Source organism: Pipistrellus kuhlii, unplaced genomic scaffold (genome assembly GCF_014108245.1).
Source record: "Pipistrellus kuhlii isolate mPipKuh1 unplaced genomic scaffold, mPipKuh1.p scaffold_m20_p_33, whole genome shotgun sequence".
NCBI classification, from domain to species: domain Eukaryota; kingdom Metazoa; phylum Chordata; class Mammalia; order Chiroptera; family Vespertilionidae; genus Pipistrellus; species Pipistrellus kuhlii.
In genome coordinates this window covers 1,046,697-1,074,094 of record NW_023425533.1, presented here as the reverse complement: position 1 = coordinate 1,074,094, position 27,398 = coordinate 1,046,697, and the positions used below count along the sequence as shown (strand labels likewise).

Genomic DNA, 27,398 nt, shown 5'->3' with positions numbered 1-27,398 from the left:
AAATTCAGGAATTGGATTGTTATGATGATGTTCCAGAAGATAATGACATGATTGTTATTGAATAAATGAGTAAATTCTTGATACTGTAGGATTCACAGTTTGTCTTGACAACTACCATACTACTGTACCGTATACAGGTAATAAATTTCTTTTATTTTCATTGAACAATAAATGTTTACCATATTCTTCTTCATGAAAAAATAAGACATCCCCTGAAAATAAGACCTAGCACATCTTTGGGACCAAAAATTAATATAAGACACTGTCTTATTTTCGGGAAAACAGGGTATAAATTTCAGCTGGTTTGGGTCATAAGCATTTTCTCGGTGCTACCATTACATCATAGTATGGTTAACCTAGCTGCATCTTAAAACTAGACTATAAGCCACAAAAGGAGAGGAAATGTATCTGCCTTGATCATTATTCCATCCCCAATCCTGTAAAAGTGACTATTGACAACGTTGGCTGAATCAATGAACAAGTGAGTGGGTAAGTAGATGGATGGATGAATGAAGCCATAGTGGAAATTGACAACATATGTTTTGTGAAATGTTGTTTAGAAGGCCTTGTACCAAAATACCGTATTTTCTGGCGTATAAGAAGACTTTTGAAATGAAAAAAGTCAACCGAAAATCAGGGGCAAAAGACCAAAATTGTACAAAAATTACCTGCAGATCTTGACGGCAAAGTAAGTCTTTTCTTTGAAGTAGGGGGTAGTCTTATACAGCGAATATAGGCCTAAACTATGTTTTAACTGCAAGATTAGGGGGTCGTCTTATATGCCAGAAAATACCAAAATTGCCTTTTTATTTTAGTTTCAGTCCTCAAATTCTAATAAATATCAGTTCAGTGAAGTCACATCTTCAGTTTCATGGGCAATGAAGAATTAAAAGTATGAAATAGAATTGAAAGAGACCTAAAATCAATATTGTATTTTCCAGATAGCACCTCTCTTGTCTTTTCAAAGATGGTATATAGCAAAACCTTACTTGGGTAAAAACTGCTGTTTGAATTTTAATCCTGCTATTCTGGCTTCTCCACTTGATTAAACAATAGGGTAGTTACCTCATCTCCCCGGTGGAGACCTGGAGGCTAAGGCAATTTTCCTCTGCCTGAGACCAGAAATACTGGAGATTGATTCTGAAATATGGTAGCACTCATACTTGGGTAAAAACTGCTGTTTGAATTTTAACCTTGCTATCTGACTTCTACCTTCGATTGCTTGCTTAAACAATAGGGTAGTTACAGGAGATTGACTCCCACTGACTCAGTAGCTTCAGGGGTAGAAACTGTAGATAACCTTTAGTTCTGCTTTTGTATTATGGGCAAGATAGGGCCACATCCAATGTCAAGCAGAGTGTGACTGGGAACCAACCCTGCAGGCTGTCCCCAGTCTTTAGAATTTAGTCTTTAGGATTTAGGAACAGACAACTGATTGGCCAGTTGTTTGTCCTGAGGGGCCAATCAGGGTTAGCCGAGGCAGTGACATCACCGACCTGAATAAAACTCCTGGACTGGGCGAATTTCGCTCTCTTCCGCCATGCTGCCGGCGTGAGTGGGACAGGGCCCATGCTAGCATGGAGATGGCTCTTTTGTTTATTGCATCGGACTCGGCTCCCTGGTGGTCCTTGGGGATCATGACTGGAATCCCCAGCCAGGACCATGAGGGACCCCCATTCCGAAGAGCCTGACTGGCCGCGGTAGGTGTGTGTTTGTCTGTGTTTTTGTGTGAGCGCTCTGGAGGGACTGCCCCTCCATCAGGGCTCTTACCTGGGTGTTTACTGGCTGCTGCGTCAGCCATGGTTTGAGTCCAGATTCGAATCTGTAATAAATTCTAGCATGCTTAATCAAATTGGCTCCGGTGGTCCATCTCTTGGGGACTCGCTTTGTAACAGATTCCCACTAACTCAGTAGCTTCAGGGATAGAAACTGTAGATAACCTTTAGAGACTAACCACTGAGCTCTGCTTCTGTGTTATCGCTATCCTATCGCAAGATAGGGCCACATTCCAATGTCCAGCAGGATGTGACTTGGAATGACCCTGTGGGCTGTCCCCATTCTTTAGAATTTAGTCTTTAGGAACAAAAAGAAAATTCTTGCGGTTTAAACCTTTAAGGAATTGCCTACCCCTGAAATGGTGCAGTCATTTGGAGTCCACCTGCTTGTGGTGCTCCTGTCGCTGTCCTGGCCAGTTCAATAAATCCTTGCCTGCTTTTTTAAATTAATTAATCAGCCTCCAGCGGTCTTATTTTGAACCCAGAGTTCGACCCCACAACAATTTCCCCAGTACAGAGAAGTTGAAAGGTCATCTAGACAGTATGTAAAATCTGTTATTTAACCCTCCCTGTCGGAATCACTGTAAAATCAGACACACTTTATAACCAGCTTTGCACTTGACAAATAAATAAAAGACACTCTGAAATGAGGTCTAGCTGGTAGTCTTGCACTGCCTACACATCTCAGTCACTCATCTGTGAAAACTTACAGCATATAACTTCAGTTTCTGTACAGTCCCATTTCTTAACTTCAACATTTCCAATGATGGTCAACTATTCAAACCCCTGTGTTTCCTGTTATTTAAATAACCTCCAAATTCCTAACCTCACCCTTTCAAAAATAGATAAGAGGATGTAGTTTCTGACTTTGGCTACTAGTAATTTGGCTAATAGTTTTGTCCCATGAATTGATGATAAGCAGGTATAGCCCATTGTTTCTCAAGCTTCAATGTTCATACAAATGCAGATTCAGACTCAGCTGATCTGGGAAGGGTCCTGAGAGCCTGACTTTCTAATAAGCTTCCAAATGCTAAAGTGTGGCTGGTATTTTGAGTGCCAAGAGTGCAGTAACAAAACAATATCTTACAGACAGAACATCTGAGTTATTGAGTTAATTCCACTAGCTGTTTAATCTTGAACAACTTAATAAACCTCTCTATATTTAAAAAATAGAGATGATAATTCCATTTTTGTCATTACAATTACTAGCAACTGCACAGGTGTTAATTCTAGCTCTTCCATTTATTAGCTCTGTAATGTCCACTCCTCCATGGATAAAAGCAATAACTACCTCATAGGGCTGTTGTGAGAATTAAATGAGTTAATACAGATAAAGTAATAAGAATAGTGCCTGAAGCACACCAATCCCTAATTATTATTATGCTCGCATACCTGTCATTCAGATACTTCAGCTCAATATCATACTGAAACAGGACTTTGAGGAGAATATAGGCAGGTTTAGGGAATTTTTAGAATTGGGGTTCATGGAAAAAAAACATAGGGCTATAGATTGGGAGAAGGCACATTTCCATAACACAAGGAAGCCAGGTGCAGTTACATTTCCATAAGACAAGGGAGCAGCAACAGTTGCATTTCCATAAGACAAGGGAACTAGAAATAGCAAAAAAGGTCTATATTTACAAAATAAAGAAGTAGGAAGAAGCCCTGTAGGAATAGGAGGACAATGAGGGAGGAGAGCCTCAGGAATAACTAAAGTAACAAATTTTAAAGGGAATATCTATATAGCTTTTATAAACCATGGAAACAGGAAATCTGTGGGATCCTTTCCCACTCTCCACATGGGAGTCCATTCTGTGGGACTCTTTCCCTCTCCTCACAAGGGAGTCTGTACTTGTTTTTCAATAAATCTCCAGCTTTGCTATACTACACTTTATCCATGGATTCATTCTTCCACTGCTCTGGACAAAGAACCTGGGTTCCAATCCAAAAATTCCATATCAATTTCCTTATTCTGAAAAGGTGTATTCATCTCACATATCTTATCTGATCCACCTTGTTGCTACCCATATCATGGTTCTGATGCTAGGCCACATGTTAGATTGATCACAAATTTTATGGTCCAAAGCCCACTTTTTGTTTTAAATATCAAAGTGTTTCCTTAGTTTTATATATATATTAATTTTGAAGAATAGTAATCCCTCCTTTTGAAAACTGCTGTTTGAACTATTCTGTTATTCTTAGTCTCTTATACTGTAGGTCAATTCTGTTATTTTTAAGAGTATAAAATAATTTTTGTTATGCCCAGATTTTATGATCCCCAAGGACCATCAGGGAGCAGAGTCTGATGCAATAAACAAAAGAGCCTCTCCCATGCTAGTATGAGCTGTGTCCCACTTAGGCCTACAGTGTGGTGGAAGAGCCTGGGCTTCAACAAATCAAGGGGTTTTATAGGGGTGGTGATGTCACTGCTTTGGCTGACCCTGATTGGTTGGGTGAGGGCTAGGGTCCAGTTACAAAATGGAGGATAGCTCCGCCCTGCCCCACAGTACAAAATGGAGTTAGGAGTTAGCCCCGCCCCACCCTGCCCTCTCACTTTGGTTTTTGCTTAAATAGAAAAGATAAACTTGTCTGACCTTGCAAGCTAGCCAGCTAACTAATATGCTGATATTGATGCCAGGTGCCTGTATAGATATGATACTCAAGGTTACTGGTGTTTGTTAGATATGATATGTACTCAAGGTTACAAATTGTCTATAAAAATAACTTACACAAGGACCTGCCGAAGCCGGTTTGGCTCAGCGGTAGAGCGTCGGTCTGCGGACTGAAAGGTCCCAGGTTCGATTCCGGTCAAGGGCATGTACATTGGTTGCGGGCACATCCCCAGTAGGGGGTGTGCAAGAGGCAGCTGGTAGATGTTTCTCTCTCATCGACATTTCTAGCTCTCTATCTCTCTCCCTTCCTCTCTGTAAAAAATCAATAATATATATATTAAAAAAAAAAATAACTTACACAAGGACCTAAAAAAAAGATATAAAAAGAGAATACTTCCTCCTTTGGGTGTTCAGAATTTGACAGGTAATCTGCTCTGAACTTATGTGCAATAAAGATGACTCCTAAACTAATTGGCTCATTAAAGTGTCTTGTCCAGCTCACTGATTTGCAACACAACAATTTCAGATAGACCATTAACCATACATGAGTGCATTTCTGTTATGTTGGAAGATTCTAACTCCTCAGCTGACATAATTCATAGTAATACTAAGAAACACACAAACACACACACACACACACACACACACACACACACACAGTAAGGGAATCCAGACTTTAGAGAGAAAGCATATTTTCTGATTTTCATCTTAGTTTATTTAATTCAAGAAAAGAGAATATTTTCTTCACATAGGGCTCAAGACTATCTTTCCTCAGAAGCTCCCAAAAGTCCAGAAAGATGCATGTCTTTCTGCCAATTAGCACTAATAGTTGGTGGTAATGTTAGGGGTAGAAATAGAATATTGGGGACCAGTTATAATTCTGAAAAATATTAATCATGCTCTGTTTACCATGATTGTTTTGTTTTGATTAAGGAAAACACATTCTGGGTGGGAGTTACACACAGGATGTGGGAGCTCACCTGGAAATGTGGCCCATCCTCAATAGCTGGGAACTATCTATTATCATGAAAAAATTATCAACCTTGTTGTAGAAAGCAGAAGTGCTAGCCCTTTAAAAATCCCCAGCCCTTTGCATATCTGCAGGCCTTTGCAAATCACCAGCCTGCATAACCTGTAAACTGCCTATTTTGAATACCCATTCTTATTCCTTTTACCCACTTCCTCTTTTATCTTGGTCTTTCTACCTAATATAAATAGATGGCTTATGGTAGAGGGCAGAGCAGATTTTTGTGGGTGACTTACTGCTCTCCAATACTGTCCGTATTATTGGAATAAATGTTCATATATGATTCAACCCTGTCTCTGTTGAATTGACTCAAGTAGTGACAGGCAGCTCAGACCCATTGATTGTCCAGTTATGGCAACATAAACTAGGTAGGTCCCTGCCATGGCTTTCAAGCAAAAGAATCATTTTACTACAGACTGTCAATCCCAAATATTACCACCTAGCATATTCCTTAGAAGGTAAGAGAAGCATATAATCTCAGAAATAGCTGATCAAAAGCCTATCAATGGATTAGTGGGTGACATTAAGAGCTCAGCTAAGGCTGGACACTATTAATAAATAATGGCACCAACTCATCTGGTTGTGGGATCAGGGCTGCAGAAGGCTGCTCATTAATGTAGTTTATTATTGAAGTTTTCAAGCTTTTTAATATATTCTCTGTGTGGCAGAATCATTTCAGTGTAGCTGTTCTAGCCCCTGATATTAGAAACAATCAGTCTGGGGAAAGAGACTATGTAAACGGGGTATATTCTAAATTTTAGCTACCTTTTCAAGCTCTAGTTTTCCATATCTCTTTGTCCCTCAGCTGACTGAACTTACCTCAAACTTAATTTACAAAATGGAAGCTACCTGAAATATGGTAGCAATCAGACTTGGGTAAAAACTGCTGTTTGAATTTTAACCCTGCTATTTTGGCTTCTGTACCTACTTAAACATAGGGTAGTTACCTCATCTTCCAGGTGGAGACCTGGAGGCTAAGGCAATTTTCCTCTGCCTGGGACCAGAAATACAGGAGATTGATTCCCACTGACTCAGTAGCTTCAGGGGTAGAAACTGTAGATAACCTTTAGAGATTAACCACTGAGCTCTGCTTCTGTATTATCGGCTATCTCAAGATAGGGCCACATTCCAATGTTCCCAGCCTTTAGAATTTTGAACAAAACAAAAAAAAAAAAATTCCCGTGGTTTGGACCTTTAAAAAGACTGCTTATAGTGTGGTCATGTGGACTCCACCTGCGTATGGTGCTCTTGTTGCCATCCTGACCAGTTTTTCAATAAATCCTTGCCTGCTTTTTTTAATCAATCATCAGCCTCCAGTGGTCTTATTTTGAACCCAGGGTTTGACCCCACAACACACCTTGACTTCCATTTTCACCAAAAATAGCCTAAACTGTGTCTGGCCTCAACTTTTTGCTCTTCCTTACTGTTATAATGAAAGAGATGTCTCCATTCTTTTCAGTTCTTCTTCGTGGGTTCTTGATCAATCCTACCGCCTTCTGTTATCTCAGGGTACTTCATTCATTATCCCTCTCATTTCTAAACATTCAAAATCTCCCATCCTCAAAAAGTTCTCTGAGGTCTGAGTAGAAGTAAAACAGGGCTGGCTAGAATAAAACTGGACTAAGTGTCTAGCAGGTCAAGAAAGGTTCAGAAAGTACCTGAGGTCTAGAAAGGTAAGCAGAGACATCAACTAGAATAGATGATACAGAACAGTCCAGAATGGCAACATACTTCAGGTCAGAGTATTTAATCAGTCTTAGCAGCAGTAGCAAACAGGAGTAGTGAATGGTAAGACTATTGGCCCTGTACCATTTTTATACTACCGGGTGATAGATGGTAGCTCTAAACTCCTGGTGATAATTACCGTCTGAAGAGATCAAATACCTGGAAATCAATTCTACTTTTGAATAAGTGGGAGGACCAATTTCTTATTGACAGATTCTGAGGTTGAAGGTAAGGCTTGCAAAATCACAGGTCCTGGCAAGTGTGTGGGCAAATATGCCTTTGATATACATAGTTTGGCTACATATAAAATCATGAAAAGTAGTGTTATCTTTTCCATAAAGATGCATATAATATTCTTCCTGAGTAAAAATATATTTAATATTCTCAAAAGTGTGAGAACAGTGGAAATATAAAAAATGAAAGGCAATTTTAGCTTTGTCAAGCTTGACCAGACAGTTCTTTCAAAGTCATTATGAGCCATTAGTGTCTGTATTATAGAAACAGTCCATAGAAGCCAAGCTTTAGCCACTTAATTAGTATATATGGAGACTCTAATATTGAAGGAATTATGCTATCAAACAAAGTTAAATTAAAAAAAGGGCGCCCACATCTCAACCCTAAAAACTAGATGGTTGGATGTCCTATGAGTTAGTTAACATTTTCCAAAAAAAATTTATCCCAGTAAAAGAATGACCTGGATTCATTTTTGCCATAAAATGCTTTTCATAAACAATGTGGACAAAAGGGACCATATACTAACCTGGCAAGCTCAGGGAAGGCCTGCATGGTGGTCTTGCAAACTCAGAGACCTAAAGTAACCACAAAGAATGGTCTGAACTAAAAGCCATTATGGTGGGTAGTTATGTCCTAGCCTGGTGTCTTCACTGATAAGGTCAACCTTTACCTTAACTGAGTCTATCTGTCTTTTTGCATCTATAATAACATACCCTTGAAATGTCTGGGTAACTTGTAACTTCACTTTTTCTGGACCCCTTGGGGTACAACTTAATATGCTCAAGATCCAAGACAGTTCAATTATCCTAAATTGCCTTAGAAGCTATAGATAGTGCATTCCTGTTGACTCAGTGATCCCAGAATCTGGACAGCACAATTATTCTAAATTGTCCAGGTGGTCCATCCCAGATAATGTGTTTATGTTTTGATTGAGTGACTCATACTTTAGATAACTAATTTGCTCAGTTTCACTTCTGTAAAATCGTGAAACAGGTTCCTCATTCCAGACCCAAAGATGTAATCGATACTTTTGTGATATTCTGCCAATATAAGCCAGATGTGGCAAACTGTTCAGGGCTGTGAGATTTGGAGCTTAAACCCCTTGTATGCCACCGGCCTTTAATAAATGATTCCATAATTCAACTTTTTGAAGCATCCTTTGTAAGATGGGGTTACACTACAACAATATAAGCCAGCTCCTCTCTGCTACAGAGAGGACACTTTCTACCAAAGACTGAAGATTGTGTTTCCTTGGCTAAAAGACATCTCACCAACCATCACAGAGAGAGCTGTGTAGCCAGAGAGCAGCCTACCTGGCCCCAGGACTGTATGACCTCAGGGCTGTTCAATGGCCATGCCCTTTTCACAGACATGCTACATTGCATCACTGTTGAGCTGTTTGCAATTGAATAACATTTTCTTTTTAACTGCATCCTAAATTGGGGATTCCTGTTGGTGTTGAATTTGCACTGACGATCATCAGTTGACAATAGTTATCAAAACTGACCAATACTTAACAAAATTATTGACTATATTCCTATGTCTAGACTCTTTTTTTCTGAATGAATTAGTGAAGAAATAATGTCATTTGTCCCAACTGTATAAATGAGAAACTGAGGCATAATACATTTAAGAGAATTCCCCTAAGGTAAGGAATAAGAGAATATTAATAAATCTCCAGGATAGTGATGTTTAACCCGTAAAACATAAGAGAGCAAGATTTCACTGCTAACTTGTGGAGTGGCCTGGCCCAGCTGCTTTGCCTCATTAGACATTGATTTCCTTTTCTGTAAAATAGGACCATCTGGTACTTGAGAAAACCTAGCTGTTTGGTTATTTGTTCTGTCTGGATGAATGTGTCTGGCTCTTCAATGAATCATTACCATTCAGACATAGGTGACTCATACAGACTACTACTAAACAAAAGGGGTAAGAGGCAAAGACTTAGTTTTATTTATTTTGGTCTTGTTTCAACTCTAACTGGCAAAAACAAATTACTTTTGGAAGACTCAGTACAGATGTTTAAACTCATTTTGGTTTTGAGAGAAAAATAATTACTTAATGGTGTTTCTCTGTCTATAAAGCTAAAACTAAGTGCATGGACTAGTTTATTGTACAAAGGTCTCTGTTGTATTATTAAGGTTAAAACTTAATGGGGAGAAATATCACTAAAATTTGCAAATTTACCCAGAGATTATATTAATTTGTCATGTCTGTCATTTAATAATAACCTAGTAAAATTACAACAAATAAGTAGACTAAGGCCCTTAGAGTTTAACCAAGATGGCCATATGTCTGAGGTATATATGAGCTTATTTTTGCCATTGAGCTCACATTGAACATCCCACATTGTAGAGCTTTAAAGAAATGTTCTTCCATACTGATTAGGCACTGGTAGAGGAGTTAGAGAAGAAAAACTAACAGGAAGAGGAATAGGGGAAAAGCACTTCATGGAGAAGCCAAACCCTGAAGTAGAAAGAAATTTGCCTGGCCGGTGTGGTTAAGTGGTTGAGTGTTGATCCAGGAACCAAGACGTCACTGGCTCAATTCCCAGTCAGAGTACATGCCTCATTATGGACTCATCCCCAATTGGGGGTGTGCAGGAGGCAGCTGATTTATGATGTTTTTCTTTCATAGAAGTTTCTATCTCTCTATATCTCTCACTTCCTCTCTCTTTCTAAAAAAAATCAATAAAAACATATTTGAAAAAGAAAAGAAATGTAGTGTACATTCTCACCATTATTATTTAAAAGTTAGTGAAAATCCTGAAAATCCTGATTACTGATCTCATAACCTACCAATCTTGGTTGGGGAAATATGCAATATAGTCAAATTCCATTATTGCGCCTTGCCTTAGATTCTTTTAAATACCTCTATCTCCTGTAATTTAACCAATTACAAGACCCAGGGATATTGTATTGTCATAGTACTGCTCTTCTAAGCAACAGGCATGGAAATCAGCCTGTCTGAATGTCTTCAAGTCAGTTTTTGGCTCTATTCCAAGACACATATTTCAATTCTATTTACCAGGTGCAGAGAGCTGTGAGAAAATGTTACACTTCACCAAAGAAGTAAAGGTCTTCCCCTTTAGGGAGCTTCTTATCTAAATAAAACCAAAAGGAGCCCTGGAAATTGATAAGCACTTCAATTGGCTGCTTTCACTGAAGATACCCAAAGCTGGGATTTCTAAGGAGGGAAATTAATAAGAAAAGGTAATCTTAAACCATGGACTAGGAGAAGAAAAGACATAAGAGTGTGATGTCATTAAAACTCATTGCAGTCTTCAAGTTGCTTCTTAAGAAAGACAGGTTTGCTGAAATAAAGGAGATACAAGATTGAAAAATAACTTACGCATTATCACTTGGGGCTTTTGCAGTAGCTTGACAAGTATGGGATAAAATAGAGCTAGTGAATTGGCTGTCAAATGCATTGTCCTATTTGAAGTATAGTCATGCCATCTCTGATGTCACTACTGGCTTGCTGTTAGAGAAACTCAAGCATATTTATGGAACATTTTACTATGAACATCTTCAGCGAGGCCCTTGGAGATATTGGAATAATTTATTAACAGGTCACATTTGAGAAAGCATTTGACAAGAAAGAAAAAAGAGAACTAGTCAAATACAATTTAAAATAAACATTTATTGCATTGGGCTTGGAATCCATTTATCCTTCAAGGCAATTATCCTTGGATAAATGAGTTACTGAATAAATAAAACCATTATTATAAGTCAGTTCTTCTTATAGAGTATTTTCATGAAGCAAATTATTTTGAATATTGATCACAATCCATTATTTATATAGAATTTGAAAACTGTAGATATTATCATGCAAATTTATTCTCATAAATAACTGTACCAAATTACATACAGATAGCATAGGGAATAACAGCAAAGTCATGGACAGTTAGGATATGTTTGTTTTATTAATATAGTTCTTTTCACATATATTTAAATATATTTGAGCACATTACTATCTGTGTGTATGCTACTAATGAGCTGCGGCCTCTACAAAAGTCAGTCACTTAGCATTGATTAGTTAGTGGGAGACTGCTTAATTTCCAAGCCATTAATGAGGCACACTCTCTCATTAGGTTGACTCTTCCTCTTTTTAGTGCAAATAATCTATTAATGAGCCTTTAGCATATCTTGGTAAAGCCTGCTTGCCAATGAAACTGAAACATGGCACAGAAGCTAAACAGAAACTGTATTGGCAATGCTATGTCACTTGGATTTAACTGATAATTAAGTAACACATACAAATAACCTCCTGAGGAGTTCCCTTTATCAGTACCTTTCCACCATGTTTTTGTGGGGATGGGGAGCGGAAGTGCACTCTTCAAGGAATTGCCATTCTCAAAAGAACTAAGACAGGGCAACTTTCCCCATCCAATCACCATGAAGTGACCTTGGGAGCTGTACACTACACCCTTTTCTCCTGCTAGCTCTTCCTGCACCAGCCCTCTCCAAAAGGCACAAGAGACTCAGAGAATTAGGGAAGAAAGTGCCTTATTTAGTTTAAGAACTCAGTTAATGCACCCCAAGTTATGATTTCTATGGTCACAGGGTCCAGTCAATTGTTTTGTTCCACAGATAACAATTGTGCTCCTAATACTACTTGGTAGCAATAAAAATGTGTTTCATGTGTCACAAAGAGAATCAGATGAAATAATGTGTGTAATAACACCACCATCTTACATAAAAACCTGCCAACACATATTTATTCATGCTGTGGTTTTTGGGTTTGCAGACTCAACATTCATTAGGAATTTCCTTCTTTCAGGGTCCTCAAGCCTACTCTGTCAGGTCAGATGCTACCAGGCTCACATGGAGCTTGGACTTCATGACCTAAGGAAGGCTTCCCACAGGTATGGTTAATTAGGAAACAAAAGCAATAATGCATTATTTTGCTTTGTTATTTTACTTTAAACTAGAACTTTAAAATGTTTAAACCTAAAGATACATTTTAAATAATTATTTTGATTAGAAAATTTTTAAATTCTAAAGAATTTATATAAAAATTTTAAATAGTAAAATAATTTAAAAATATTATTCATTAAAAAATATAAGCCTGGCTGGCATGGCTCAGGGATTGAGCATCAAACTATGAACCAGGAGGTCACAGTTTGATTCCCAGTCAGGGCACATGCCTGGGTTGAGGGCTCAATTCCCAGTATGGGGCTATGCAGGAGGCAGCTTATCAGTGATTCTCTCTCATCATTAATATTTATATCTCTCTCTTCCTTCCTCTCTGAAATCAATAAAATATAATATATATATATATATATATATATATATATATATATATATATGCCAGGTATTGCTATCACTAACCCTCAATTCCTACCAGTCAGTGCTGAATCTAATTCTAGTTTTCCCTTCAAAAATGATCTGGTTTAAGTAAAATGGTAAAATCTTGATAGGAAGAGATTATATAAAATATATTAAATCATTCAGCAGCAGATTTACTATAAAACAGCAGTCAAGCAGCACTAAGAATTCTATTAGTTTTTTTCACTAATTCAGCAAATGTTTACTGAACCCATATCATGTGCTAGGCACTACCATTACACACTGGAGGTACATCACTGGTGAATAGGTATAATCTCTGCTCTCAGATCTCACAGACTCTAGGAGGGAAGTAGCTATTAGACAAATAAACTTATCAAAGGCTCTGAGAAGTCCTATTGTAAAGAAAGCCCTTTAACACAGAAAAAACTGGGTACCCTAATTTTGGTGGTGGTTAGTGACAATCTGCAAAAAATGAAAGGTGAATAGGAGTAGCAAGACAGGTGAAAGAACATTCCAGACAGAGGAAATAAAATATGTCCTGAGGAGATCTTAGCATGGAACACCAGAAGAGTTGAAAATAGTTGGAGCAAAGGAAGACTGTGGGGGAGAATGGTAAGCAGTGATGCTGCAGAGATTGGCAGGATTCAGTCCATGTAAAGCTTTGTAGGCCACATTAAGGTGTTAGTTAAAAGTACAAAATGGAGAGTATTCATGGATTTTTGGTAAATAATAGTGTAGTGCTTTATATGTATATATTTTATTGATTTCATAGAAGAAGGGAGAGAGGAGAAAGAGATAGAAACATCAATGATGAGAGAGAATCATTGACCGGCTGCCTCTTGCATGCCCCCTACTGGGGATCAACCCAGGCATGTTCCTTTCACTGGAATCAAACCTGGGACCCTTCAGTCCAGAGGCCGGTGCTCTATCCACTATGGCTGGAGTATGGATAATGATTTAGAGAGAAATAAGAAGGGGGGTTGGAAGACCAGTTAAGATACTATTACAGAGTTTTGGGGAAAGATGATGGTAGTTTGAATTGGGGTAGAATGGGAGCACAGTTTTCCATGGGACAGATACAAATTCACAAGTTATTTTAATAGTAGGTATTGTGGGGTTTTGAGGGAAAAGGAAAGGCCGGGGCATAGACAGAACCTCGTCCAATTTTCAAGGATAATAAGCATGGATTCCATAAGAAATCCATAGGACAACATGTCCCAAAGGATATTCTATGCTCCCACACACTTGGAAAAGCAGTGTCCTCTAAGTGCCTCTTGGAGTACATAACATTAATTAGCATATTAAAGGCTCTGATAAATGTTGCAGTAAAGAAATATCTTTCATCTTTTTACCCAGTATTTTTGAACTTTTTTTTAAACCATAGACCCTTTTGCTTTATGTAGCATTTATTATAGAGATTTTGTGACCATTAAGTGTTCAGCACAGGATCTGGCACATAGTACCATTGACTGTTATAGTTGTTGTTGGAATTATTTTTATTGCTTACAAGTAATAAGATTTAGGACCAGACTGAAGAAGCATCAATTGTTCTAACTCCTGAGAACTTTCAATTATGCATTGGGAAAATTCAAACGCAACTGTTCAGTTCTACTTTGCTTGATCAGCAAGTCTGGAAGTGTGTTTCATGTCCTTCAGCCAGGCTCCGCCCTCAGTATGAGTAAACTCTCTGAGATAAAGTACTTGGGAGAGCCTTGAAGACCAGCCCATACCACCCCATTCCCAGGAAACTCCAGGCCATGAGTGTTTGAAGCTCTGAGCAAGCAAATGAATTCTAAAATATTGAGCCAAACTTCCAGTTCCTCTTAGATCAATGGGTTGGTAAATAGGATGCCCTTCTTGGAGAATTTTTTAGTGCCAAAACCAAAAGTAACTTCTCTCACCTCTTTGTAAAACATTGAAAGGAGACAAAAGATATAAACTTCCATTTATAAAATTAATGAATCATGAGGATGTAATAATACTGTATTTGAAAATTACTAAGAGGATGGATCTTAAAAGTTCTTATAACAAAAAAAATGATTGTATAATTTAGTACTGTGACAGATGTTAGCTGACTTATTGTGGTGATCATTTTGCAACATATACAAATATCCAATCATTATGATACATTCCTGAAACTAATATAATGTATGTCAATTATACCTCATTAAAATAAATTTAATAAATAAAAATGTTTCTTAAAAAATTTTTTAGCTAACATCCTACACAAAATTTAATAAGTTTTCAAGATATGTTTTAAAGACCTCTACATGTCAAGATTAAAAATAAAGTCAGTATTTGTATGTATGCTCAGTTATATCTTACTCCAGCTTCCTATTGCATATATTGGGTAAATAATATTTCATAAAATTACATGATTATTTCATGATACCTTAAACACTAAAGAAAAATATAGGTAACCACTAGTTACTATAAAGGAGAGAAATGAAATGAGAAAAATAATAAAACCTACTACTACCTTTTAAATTTAAATATATAAAACATTTGTCCAGAAGAGAAGAACCAAAGGCACTTCCTTGGGACTATCACTTTTATTTTATCTACAATAGCTAAGAAATATATTATCTATGGAATATAATAACAGTAGTAACAACAACAAAACAACTGCCATCTATTGAGCATAATATACTGAAGCCCCATATTTTCTCCAATTCTTACAGTAACTCTTTTTTAAAAAAATTATCTTTATTGTTGAAAGTATTACAGAAGCCCCCTTCCCCTCCCCCCCAAACTGATCCCCTTCACCCTACTCCTGCCTCCTCCCCAGGTCATTTTCTGTGTCCATGAGTTATGCATATAACTTATTTGATCAATCTCTTCCAACTCCCTCTTTCCTCTGAAATACATCAATCTAACGCATGCTTCAATGTCTCTGTGATTACTTTATGTAACAGATAAAACACTGGTTATTTAGTAATGCACTCAAGGTTTAATATTATAGTTACCTATTGCATATATTGTATTTAAACCCAGATGGATACAACTCCAGAATAAGGCCTCTTTCTATATACATCTTCCTAAGTAGTTTACATAACTTGGTTGAACAGGTGCCTGCACAGGATCTGGCACATAGTACCATTGACTATTATAGTTGAGAAACAATGCATGTATATTATACAGTTATAAATGGATAAAATCATATTGTATAGCAAAAAGAGAACAAGTTTTAATAATTAAGAAGGAATGGAACAGGAATAATTTCCCACTGCTCAATTAGTCATTACATTTTCTTGAAAGAAGATTATGGGTAACATCTGAGTAGACTTTCAAGGTTACTTCATTTCTGTCTGTTAATAGAACCAGAAGGGAATATCCTTTTCCCTCTTGCATGTGTCTGGCAAACAAGCGAGGTGTTCAATGCACACTTACTCAACAAACAAACCTAGAACCTTGAATTCCATATAGCAATTATTAACCCTATATATAATTTCTTTCTATGCTCACCTTTCTTCTGCTGCTCATTTTTGAATGATCTTAATGTTTTTGAGCCAAAGAATTATGATCTTGAGTTAAAGGGAAATATAGAAGCTAATTTGGTGGCCAAAAACAAGTATACATAAATCCAAACACAGACCTACCCTAAATTTGGGGGGCAAATCAGAGTGTGGAAGCTGCACTGTCAGGTAAACTCTGAATGCAATCCATCCCTATAGGCAGGCCAATATGCACTTTATTAAAACAAAACTAAATAAAGCAATTATTGGTGAGTCTCTCTTCTATACCTGGACACCTAAATTTTGATGCTTTTTAAAAAATATATGTTTTATTGGCTTTTTAGAGAGAGAAGAGAGGAGGAGAGAGACATAGAAACATCAATAAGAGAGAAACATCAACATCACAACATTAACTGGCTGCCTCCTGCATACCACACTCTAGGGATTGATTCTGCAATCTGGGCATGTGTTCTGACCAGGAATGGAACCTGCAACCTCTTGGTGCATGGTCTGATGCTCAACCACTGAGCCATACCAGCTGATCAACTTTTGGTGCTTTTAAAATGAACAATGTCAGTAGTTCTCATGCCAAACATCCCCATTGACAAGTTTTCCACAAGTAGTCTGAAGCATATGTCGCTTTGTTCTCATAAGGTCAAACCAGAGAGGGAGCTCTTCAAGTGACCCTAAAGATTAGGGCAAAGCACCAGTCATACTTTGGCATTTTCTAGTAAAGGCCTCCAAATAGCTTTATAATGACTGTACAGTGTCTCTGTGGGAGAATATTGTACCAGTGATAGGATATATGTAAGGATTTATGGAAATTTGATACTGGTAAACTTCATCTCTGCCATAAATTTATCATGTGACCTTGGGCCAACTCACTAGTTCCTCCTTGAACCTTTGACTCCTCATCTGTGAAGCTGGAATGAAACCAGTGACCATCCACGTGACCCTTAACTACTGGGTAAATGGAAAATGCTAACACAGTCATTGTTAAATATTTAGAATAAAATTTAAGGAAAAAAGGCAGGTCATTTCCACTGAGAACCCATTACATTTTGAGCCACAGACCAGTGAATACTTGAAAATCAAAAACACATTCAGACCACAGTGTATTTTCTCCTTTCCTAGATCCTTTCTAGAGTATAATGTCTTCCTGTCAATCTATTAGGAACACTAATCATTCTTCTTATAGTGAAGAATCAATTGGGTTTGAAAGTCAGCAATTTAAAAATGATAAAATGTACACTGTTGGGGTGACTCAGTTACTTGGATCAATCAAGTTTTCACTATTAGGCAGGCAATCATTTAAAGGAAGCCCATCTCTAGGCCTTGAAAAGAAGGTATAGAGGGGAAGAGGGTGTGTTACTAGAACTCCATCTAGTCCTGACCAGAATTTTTTAACCCCTACCATAATCTCTATAAGAAGGAAAATTATCCTCTTATTCTACTACTGGGCTCATAATTTCCACATCTTTAATCTCAAACTACTGCTGAGTTTATCTAAATAGAGGCAACCTGGTGGCCAACAAGATAGGCCATTACAGCAATTGATCAGATTGTCATGTGGTCAATTCAATTCATTCAGCAACACCAAAAACCAATACTATTGGGCCATGAAACAATAGGTAGAATAATTGCAACCTGCTTAATGCTTAAATTACATCTACTATGCACTCTCAGTAAATCAGTGAATATAGTTTTCAAACAAAATCTTCCAGGGAAGCACAGCATATCAAACAAATAAAAGTGAAGCTACTGTGGTTGAAGTGGAATGGATGAACCCAGAGTCCCCCTTGTTCTGCCTGTGATTTCAGTATTAGTTCATGAAGCATCTTAAATGAATCCGTAGGGATTCATAGAATACATATTGAAAACAATTTGGACCTACCCGAAACCCTTAATTATTTTTTAGATGAGAACACTAAGACCCAAAGAAGGAAAATGACTCAATCACAGCACCATAGAGTCTGAATATTATATTGCCAGGACTGGAATCCAGGTGTCCAGGTTCCTTCTCTAGCACTTGACCCTAGATGGATTCTTCATGTGTGAGCAAAGTATATCCGGTCTTTTCCCCATAGGAACAACTCTTTTGAGAAGGGAGGAAAGTGGAAACAAATTGCATGGCCAACACAAGGAAGTGCAGATACCAAGGAGCAAAGTGCACATCCAGCATAAGTAGCTCCTTACAGAAGCAATACTAGGCCAAACTGATCAACACAGTACTTGGCAATTAGCAGGTATTAAGAGCAAGAAACAATCACATTTGAACTTGGTTCAATTTTTTAAATGTCTGAGAAGATAGAAAAATCTTTATATATATTTTTTATAGAAAACTCTCCCTCAACTGTAATCCCAAATATCAGAATGCTCAAATAATCAGTTACTTTCTTTTCCCTACCTCAGAGTTTTGAATAATTATTGACATTTATTATTATAATTTTGAGATGCTATAACTTCTGGAAGGGTCTTCTAAATCCGTTAATATATTCATATACTTATTCATTCAATGAATATTTATTGAGATCCACTTATTTATTAGGACCTAACCAGGCACTTGGGAAAACAAGCTATTATTAGGAGTCTATTGACAGTCTTCCTGGAATGATATTTCAACTGAAAATAATAGAGATGGAGGTAAGGACATTAGACAAAAGGTTCCCTAATGGATTCCAAGAATTAATATTCTATGATTCTATGACTATATTTTATAATTGACCATATATGTATATTATATATTTTGAATTTTGAATTCTAAATGTGTATTTTCAATTACTAGCCATCAATTCCAATCACTAGCACTATTTTAGGCTCTATTAGATATATACACTGAGTGGCCAGATTATTATGATCTCTGAATGCATAATAATCTGGCCACTCAGTGTATATCCTATATAATAAAAGAGTAAAATGTAAATTGTCCCCTCAAGCAGGAATTCAACCAGCAGGCAGGTTAGCCAACTGCCCATGTCTAATTGTACCACCCCATCAATCTGGTTGCAAACCACAACATGATTTTAATTGAAAATGCATTACCACACTGATTGAGTTAGCAAAATTAACTAGATGTATATGTAAATATATACTATTTTATTTTAATAGGGATTGCATTGAATCTATAGATTGCCTTAAGTAGTATAGACATTTTAATGATGTTGATTCTACCAATCCATGAACATGGTATATTCTTCCACTTGTTTATATCTTCTATCTCTTTTTCAACATCCTGTAGTTTTCTGAGTATAAGTCTTTTACCCCCTTTGTTAGGTTTATTCCTAAGTATCTTAATTTTTTGTTGTTGCAATATTAATGGGATTATTTGTTTAATTTCTCTTTCTGATAAGTAATTATGGGTATATAAAAAATCCATCAATTTTTGGGTGTTGATTTTGTATACTGCTACATTGCTAAATTCATTTATTAAATCTAAATTTTTTTGTGGAATTTTTAGGGTATTCTAGGTACAATATCATGTCATCTGCAAATAATTATAATTTTATGTCTTCCTTTCCAATTTGAATGCCTTTTGTTTCTCCTTATTGTCTTATTTCTGTAGCAGAAGTAGTTTCTGGAGGCTTTCAGTATTTGCTTGAACTAATTAGTCAGAAACAGCATTTGACATTTTCTTGCACTAGACATTGAGAGGAGTAGAAGATCTACCTAATACATAGTCAAAAAAACCAAACAGACAGCCAAAATGAGGAGACAAAGAACCCCAAAATGAAAGAATAAGAGAATTCTCCAGAAGAAAAGATAAATGAAGCACATATAAGAAATTTACCTGAAACAGAGTTCAGAGTAATGATGGTAAAGATGTTCAACAGCATGAGAAAAGATATATCAATAGTAACTATGAAAAAAGATATAGTAACTATGAAAAAAAGATATAGTAACTATGTCAGAAATAAAGAATGACATAACTCAAATAAAGAACACATAAGAAAGAATTAACAGCAGATTAGGGGAAGCTAAGGATTGAATCAGTGAATTAGAAGACAGAGTTGAAAAAAATTACTCAATCAGTGAACCAAAACTAAAATAATTAAAAAACAGGAGGACAGCATGAGAGAGCTATAGGATAACATGAAACATAAAAATATTATAAAACAAGTGTGCCAGAAAAGGCAGAAAAGGAGAAAGGAATAGAGAATGTGTTTGAAGAAATAATTGCAGAAAACTCCCCTAACCTGGTAAAAGAAAAAGTCACACAAGTTCAGAAGGCACAGAGAACCTCAAGTAAGAAGAATCCAAACAGTCCCACATACCAAGCCAGCATTATAAGAAATACTAAAGGGACTGCTGTATTGAGAAGAAGAAACAGAGAGAGAAACCTAGGCATACAGAATTAAAATAACAATAAATAAGTACCTCTCAATAATAACCCTAATGTTAATGGATTAAATGTTCCAAACAAAAGGCATAGGGTAGCTAAATGGATACAAAAACATGACCCAACTATATGCTGTCTATAAGAGACCCACTTCAGAACAAAAGACACACACAGTATGAGAATGAATGGATAAAAAAAAAAAATTTCTATGCAACTGTGAACAAAAAACAACAAAAACTGCTGGGGTAGCAATACTAAATCTGACAAAATAGACTTCAAACCAAAGACCATTACAAGAGACAACAGAGGTCACTACATAATACTAAAGGGAACAATCCAACAAGATGATATAACCCTGATAAACATATATACTTATATGGATCCAATGTCGGAGCACCTAAATATTTAAAAAAAAAAAAAAAAAAAGAAAATTTCTAGAGGACTTTAACAGAGAGATGAACAATACAGTAATATTAGAGGATTTAAACAACCCACTGACTTCACTGGATAGATCTTCCAGACAAAAAAAAAATTTAACAAGGACAGTGATTCTAAAGAATACACTAGATCAGATGGCTTTAATTGACATTCATAGACCATTTTACCCCAAAGCAGCAGACTATACATTCTTCTCAAGTGTACATAGATCATTCACATGTTAGGACAAAAAACAAGTCTCTACAAGTTCAAGAAAATTGAAATCATATCACACATCTACTCAGATCAAAGTGGAATGAAATTAGAAATCAACTACAGTAAAAATACCTCAATACATTCAAACATATGGAGGCTAAATAACATGTTAGTAAACAAAGAGATCAAGAAAAAAAAATACTTCCTAGAAACAAATGAAAATAAACATACAACAACCCCAAATTTCTGGGACACAGTAAAAAGTAGTCTTTACAGGGAAGTCCATAGTACTACAGGCCTACCTAAAAAAAAAAAAAAAAAAAAAAAAAAAAAAAAAAAAAAAAAAAAAAAAAAAAAAAAAAAAAAAAAAAAGAGAGAGAAAAATTAGCAATAAACTCTTTAATACTACAACTTAAAGATCTAGAAAGAGAACAATAAAATCCCAAAGTAGAAGGAAGGAAATAATATAGATTAGAGCAGAAATAAATAACATAGATACTAAAATTAATTGTTTAATTAATTAAAACCATAAATGAAACCAAGATCTGGTTCTTTGAGAGGATAAACAAAATTGAGGAACTGTTAGTCAGACTCATCAAGAAACAAAGAGAGAGGATCCAAATAAATAAAACCAGAAAGGAAAGTGAAGAAGTGACAACTGAAACCATAGAAATAACAAAGATTATAAGAAAATACTATGAACAAATCTATACAACATGCTAGACAATGTGGATGAAATGGAAAAATTCCTAGAAAAATGCAATCTCCCAAAACTGAATCAGGAATAATCAGAAAACCTAAGTAGGCCAATAACAACTGATGAAATAGAGCAGTAATAAAAAAAAAAAAAATTCCCAGCAAACAAACGCCCAGGTCCAGATAGCTCCACAGAGGAGTTTTACTAAACATTCAAAAGAGAAATAACACATATATACCTCAAACAATTTCAAAAAATCCAAGAAGAATGAAAATTTCCAAACTCTTTTTATGAGTCAAGCTTTATCTTAATTAAAAAAAAAAAAGAAAAAAGAAAAGAAAAGAAAGAGAATTACAGGCCAATATCCCTGATGAACATAGATGCTAAAATCCTCAACAAAATATTAGCAAATCAGATTCAGCAATATATTAAAAATATCATACACCATGACCAAGTGGGATTTTTTCCAGGGATGCAAGGCTGGTACAATATTAGCAAATTAATAAATGTGATACATCCCATAAACAAATTGAAAGATAAAAATCACATGACCATATCAATAGTTGCTGAAAAAGCATTTGACAAAATCCAACACACTTTCTTGATTAAACACTATAAGCAATGTGGGTATAGAGGGAGCATTACTCAACGTGATAAAGGCTATATATCACAAACCTCCAGCCAACATCATACTCAATGAGCAAAAACTAAAAGCATTTCCCCTAAGAACAGGAACAAGACAGGTAACCACTCTTATTAAACACTAGAGGCCTGGTGCACAAAATTTGTGCATGGGGGTGTGTGTTTCTCAACCCAGCCTGCACCCTCTCCAATCTGGGATATCCCTCTCACAATCCAGGACTGCTGGCTCCCACCTGCTTGCCTGTCTGACTACCTGATTGCCCCTAAACACTTCTACCTGCCAGCCTGATCACTCCCTAGGGTCCTCAAACTTTTTAAAGTGGGGGCCAGATCACGGTCCCTCAGAGAGCTGGAGGCCCGGACTATATGAACTACTAATTCCTACTGTAACACCTCGGCTGTGCTCACTGCCCAAAAAACCTGGCGGGCCGGATCAGACTCCTCTGCGGGCCGCATGTGGCCCGCGGGCCGTAGTTTGAAGACACCTGCGCCTAACCACTCCCCTGACAGACAGATTGATGCCTAACTGCTCACCTGCCAGTCTTTTTGCCCCTAACTGCTCTCCCCTGCAGACCTGGTCACCCCTAAATGCCCTCCCTTGCAGGCCTGTTCCCTCCCAACTGCTCTCCTCTACAAGCTGGGTCCTCCCCAACTACCCTTCCCTGCAGGCGTGGTCACCCCCAACTTTCCTCCTCTGCTGGCCTGGTCAGTCCTAACTGCCCTCCACTGCCGGCTTGATTGCTCCCAACTGCCTTCCCTTGCAGGCCTGGTCCCTCCCAACTGCCCTCCCCTGCTGGCCATCTTGTGACAGCCATTTTATGTCCAAATGGGGGCAGCCATCTTGAGTGTTGGAATGATGGTCAATTTGCATATTACTCATTTATTAGACAGGATAGTATGTTGACTATTTTATAGAAGCAAATTACTTCTAAAGGTCAGGTAAAACTGTAGTCATTTACATCATGCAACGAGGTCTGAAGGAAATTCTCAGATAGTAGATGTAAAAATGTTTTGAATAAAAAAAACAAAATCCAAATGACTATATAGTCTCAAAGATGAAGATGTTAAAATGACAATGCCCACTGAGATATTTAAGGATGGCCATTTTGGCCACTCAACAAGGGGCTTCTTTTCTTTTATCCTCGTTTACCCAAGAGGGACATTGCCAAACACATAATTAAAAATAAAGATGAAAAGTGCAAGATAAAAGGCAAATCATAAAAAAAAGTCTCTGATAGGCTTGGTGTACCATAGAAGCAGGATTTTAAGCTCAATGATATAATAGAAACAAAATTTAAAGGAATCTCTAAAGATCATCTGGTTGAGATAATTGCCTTGGGTATGTGAATCAGTAATCTACATGGAGCATGATTCTCTTAATTTAAAATAATTTTTCCAAATGTCAATTTTTTCAAATCATTTATTTTCTTTGACTACAGGAGACAACTCTTTATAAAAAAATACCTCATTTTTTTAGACTTATCCCTTTATGTTTATTATTGAACAATGCTGATTTTAAAGCAACTATTATGTTTTACCAATGTCACCCCAATAAATTTAATTAAAAACAAAAACAATTCCTCCATTTATTTATTTATTTATTTATTTATTTATTTATTTTAATATATTTTATTGATTTTGTACAGAGAGGAAGGGAGAGAGATAGAGAGTTAGAAACATCAATGAGAGAGAGTCATCGATCAGCTGCCTCTTGCACACCCCCCACCGGGGATCTGCCCGCAACCAAGGTACATGCCCTTGACCGGAATCAAACCCGAGACCCTTCAGTCCCCAAGCCGACGCTCTATCCATTGAGCCAAACCGGTCCCGGCTCCTCCATTTATTTAAGTCATCATTTAGGCTTCTTTGTTCCAAAGTAAAACAATTACCTTTCACCTTAGAGCTTATTTTCTTTCTCTTTCATCACAATGGAAGACTAGACTACCCCCATGTGACCAATATGGATTTATCTCACATCACATCACATTGAATGTTACAGTGTGGCTGCCATCTTCCTTCCTCCACAGCTGAAGCCAAGATCACCAAGGAGCAATAGCATATTTGGCTAGTGAGCTTCAGAATAACCTATACTTAATGTACTTCTCCAATAAAATTACTAATATGCTATGAACTTCATTTTAATAATATGCTGAAATAAAATATACCATTACTTTTTAAAATTTTTCCTAGTTTGATATCATAAAGTAAACCTGTAATATGCTATAAGAATATATAATACAGTATATTAAATTTATTTAAAGAATATTATATGTGAGAGGGAAAGGCCCTGATCAATTAAAAAAGAGAAAGAGATAAATTTAAAAGCTTTCACATAGAGCTAGATAAGATTGAAATTACTAAAATAAAACTGGATGCATCTGAACTACCTACTTTAAGAATATTTTTTCTCTCTGACAGAACTCACTGTGCTCAAATTCCAGATACTCAAGGAGAAAAAGATAAGAACTCTGGTAGTGTTAATGAAAATTGTTAATTTTCTCCAGTTAGGCCCAATCTGCCTTTGTGCTCAAGTTGGTTTCAAGATTTGAAATATTATCAATATATAGATAAATAAGATATGTTCTAAAATGACAATAAATTCTAGGCTAAAATCCTTGGTATTGGGCAGGAAAGAAACTGAAGAGAACTTAAAGAGGAAGCAGAGGTTGCTCTTATTTCATTCCAAATTAAGAAAATAATCTGGAAACACAGTGTCAGAAGCTAAATAGAAAAATTATATAAACCTTATAGAAGTAGAACTACCCAAAATCTCATATTCTTAGAATTTTAATGACCTGTTTGAGCTTCATGTCATTGAGTAGCTCTCCCATAATTTGATGGGCCCAGTGTAAACTGAAAATTCAAGGTCACTTATTTTTAAATTTTTAATAATTTCAAGATGTGACTGTAAATAGACAACCAGATTACTTCCCCAGCAAAATGGCTTTATTTGGGAATTACAATGTAGGACATGTGGTCTAATGGTGAACCATGCCCAAGTCCAGAAAAACAGAATAATGATCTTTTATGGACCTGGGAGGAGCTGTTGTGAGCAAAGAGTCTACTGGAGAAAACGAAACTTTCAAAGTATAGTGACTTTTCATTGGCTAAATTATGGCAGACTCCCATTGCCTGATCTATTATTGGATAAAGTGGGATTCTTTCTCCTGCTGAGGTGTGAAATAGCATCACTTCCTAGAATCAGTGGTGTGGGTTGGGTAACATATACATGAAAGTTCTTTCGTCTGGCCTCCCAACTTGATTTTAAATTAGATTAATTAGATTTCTGTTTATTAATTTTCATAATGTCAGCAGAAAAACCTTAAAACAACTACAGTTCTCTTCTAATTGTGGGGTCCTGTGCAACTGCACAAATTGTATACTTATAAAGCTAGCTCTGGTTACAAATATTTTGAGGATCATATGTCCTCTTTGAAAATAGAAGCTATATAAACATGCATACATTCACACACACACACACACACACACACACACACACACACACACACATAGTTTTATGTAGGATTTCAGGGTGTTTGCTGGCTCATTTAAGTCCTGTCTATCAATTCTGAGACCCATTAGATTAGATTGATTCTATGAAACTCGAGGAGGTAGAACTAGGACCCAATGGTAAAAGTTTACAAAAGCCAAATTTTGGCTTCCTTAACAAAGGATTTTCAAAAGTAAAGAGGCTTATTAAAAAAAAAAAGAGGCTGCTTTCCTAAGTACTAGATTTTGGAAATAAAACTGTCAACTAGACCATCCTCTCTGCATGGTATGCTCTACAAAAGATTCCTACACTGGTGAGAGGCTGAATTACATAACCTGTATATTTCCTTTTGTGAATTTAAACTGTAAGAAATTTCTACCCCACAGCTCCTCTTTGCACACCCCATTTTCTGTTAGTTTGTATATACTTGGTTTCTTCTGTCTTGATTTATTTTATTTTCCTTGAAAAGGTCTTTACCTTCCTGAATGTCATGTTTATGTAAATTAACCTGTAACCTATAGGTTTGTATAAAATCAACATATTAATTTTATACAAAATGATGCAAAATCAATCCTCCAGTATCCTCAAGTTTCTTCAGTGGAGAAAAAAACTGATTGTCTTCCTGAATGGACATTCACAACAGCATTAACAATCAAGAATGTGAAAATGGCATACAAAGCTTTTGATAAAACAACAAAAAGAGTACCAAGTAAATGTGAGGGGGAACATCCAAGAAGACTGATGATACATGACCTTTCTAATAAAACCACCATGAGGTCAGAGGATATGATAAGCCTATCTTAAAATTCGTGGAATAAAAGTATAGAAGCAAATATTCTAAGTTCACATTATAAAAGAGAAATGTGAGATTGACCAGGACATAAAACTATTCATTCTCTTCCCTGTTTTTGTGTGTACATAAGGTAAATCTAACATCCTGGGCCGCAAAACTCTAGGGCCAGAGTTTACAACTTCTAAGAAGGGAAAGGCCATCTTCTGACTAACTGAAAAACAAATGTCATTCTAGCAACAACTTATCAAAGCCTCTAAGGATGTTTTCACTCTAACTTCAAGATCAGGATATTTACTATAAATGATGTATTCCCTGTTCATTTTTCTAATCAGCAGAATAAGTCAGTAAACTACAATTTAGTGCCACTCAGGGGTTCTACTCCAGAACTTAAAGTGACAACTAGAAAAGGAGGGGACAAAGGTACATGGCTAGGTAGTGGATTTAAAAAATATATATCCTAAGGACCCCTTCCTTCACTGAATAGTTTGAATTTTTATGACATTAAAGTTCTAATTAGGATCTAAAGTAGATTTCTTAAATGCAAAATAAGATTTTAGATATCTTATCATTCTAGTTAGTTCTTTAAGAAAATAGAATTAATTCTAAATTAAAATGCAAGCCAACATGAATAGCAACAGCTTTGGCCAAGCAACAGTTTGGTGAAACATAAAGGATGTGAGAATAACAT

General features: G+C 36.5%; 1 protein-coding gene across 1 annotated transcript in view; it reads right to left on the bottom strand.

The window, feature by feature from the left end:
• The window catches only part of IL1RAPL2 (interleukin 1 receptor accessory protein like 2), a 1,438,686-nt gene that overhangs the window by 1,401,070 nt on the left and 10,218 nt on the right, over window positions 1–27,398 (bottom strand). The window lies entirely within an intron of this gene.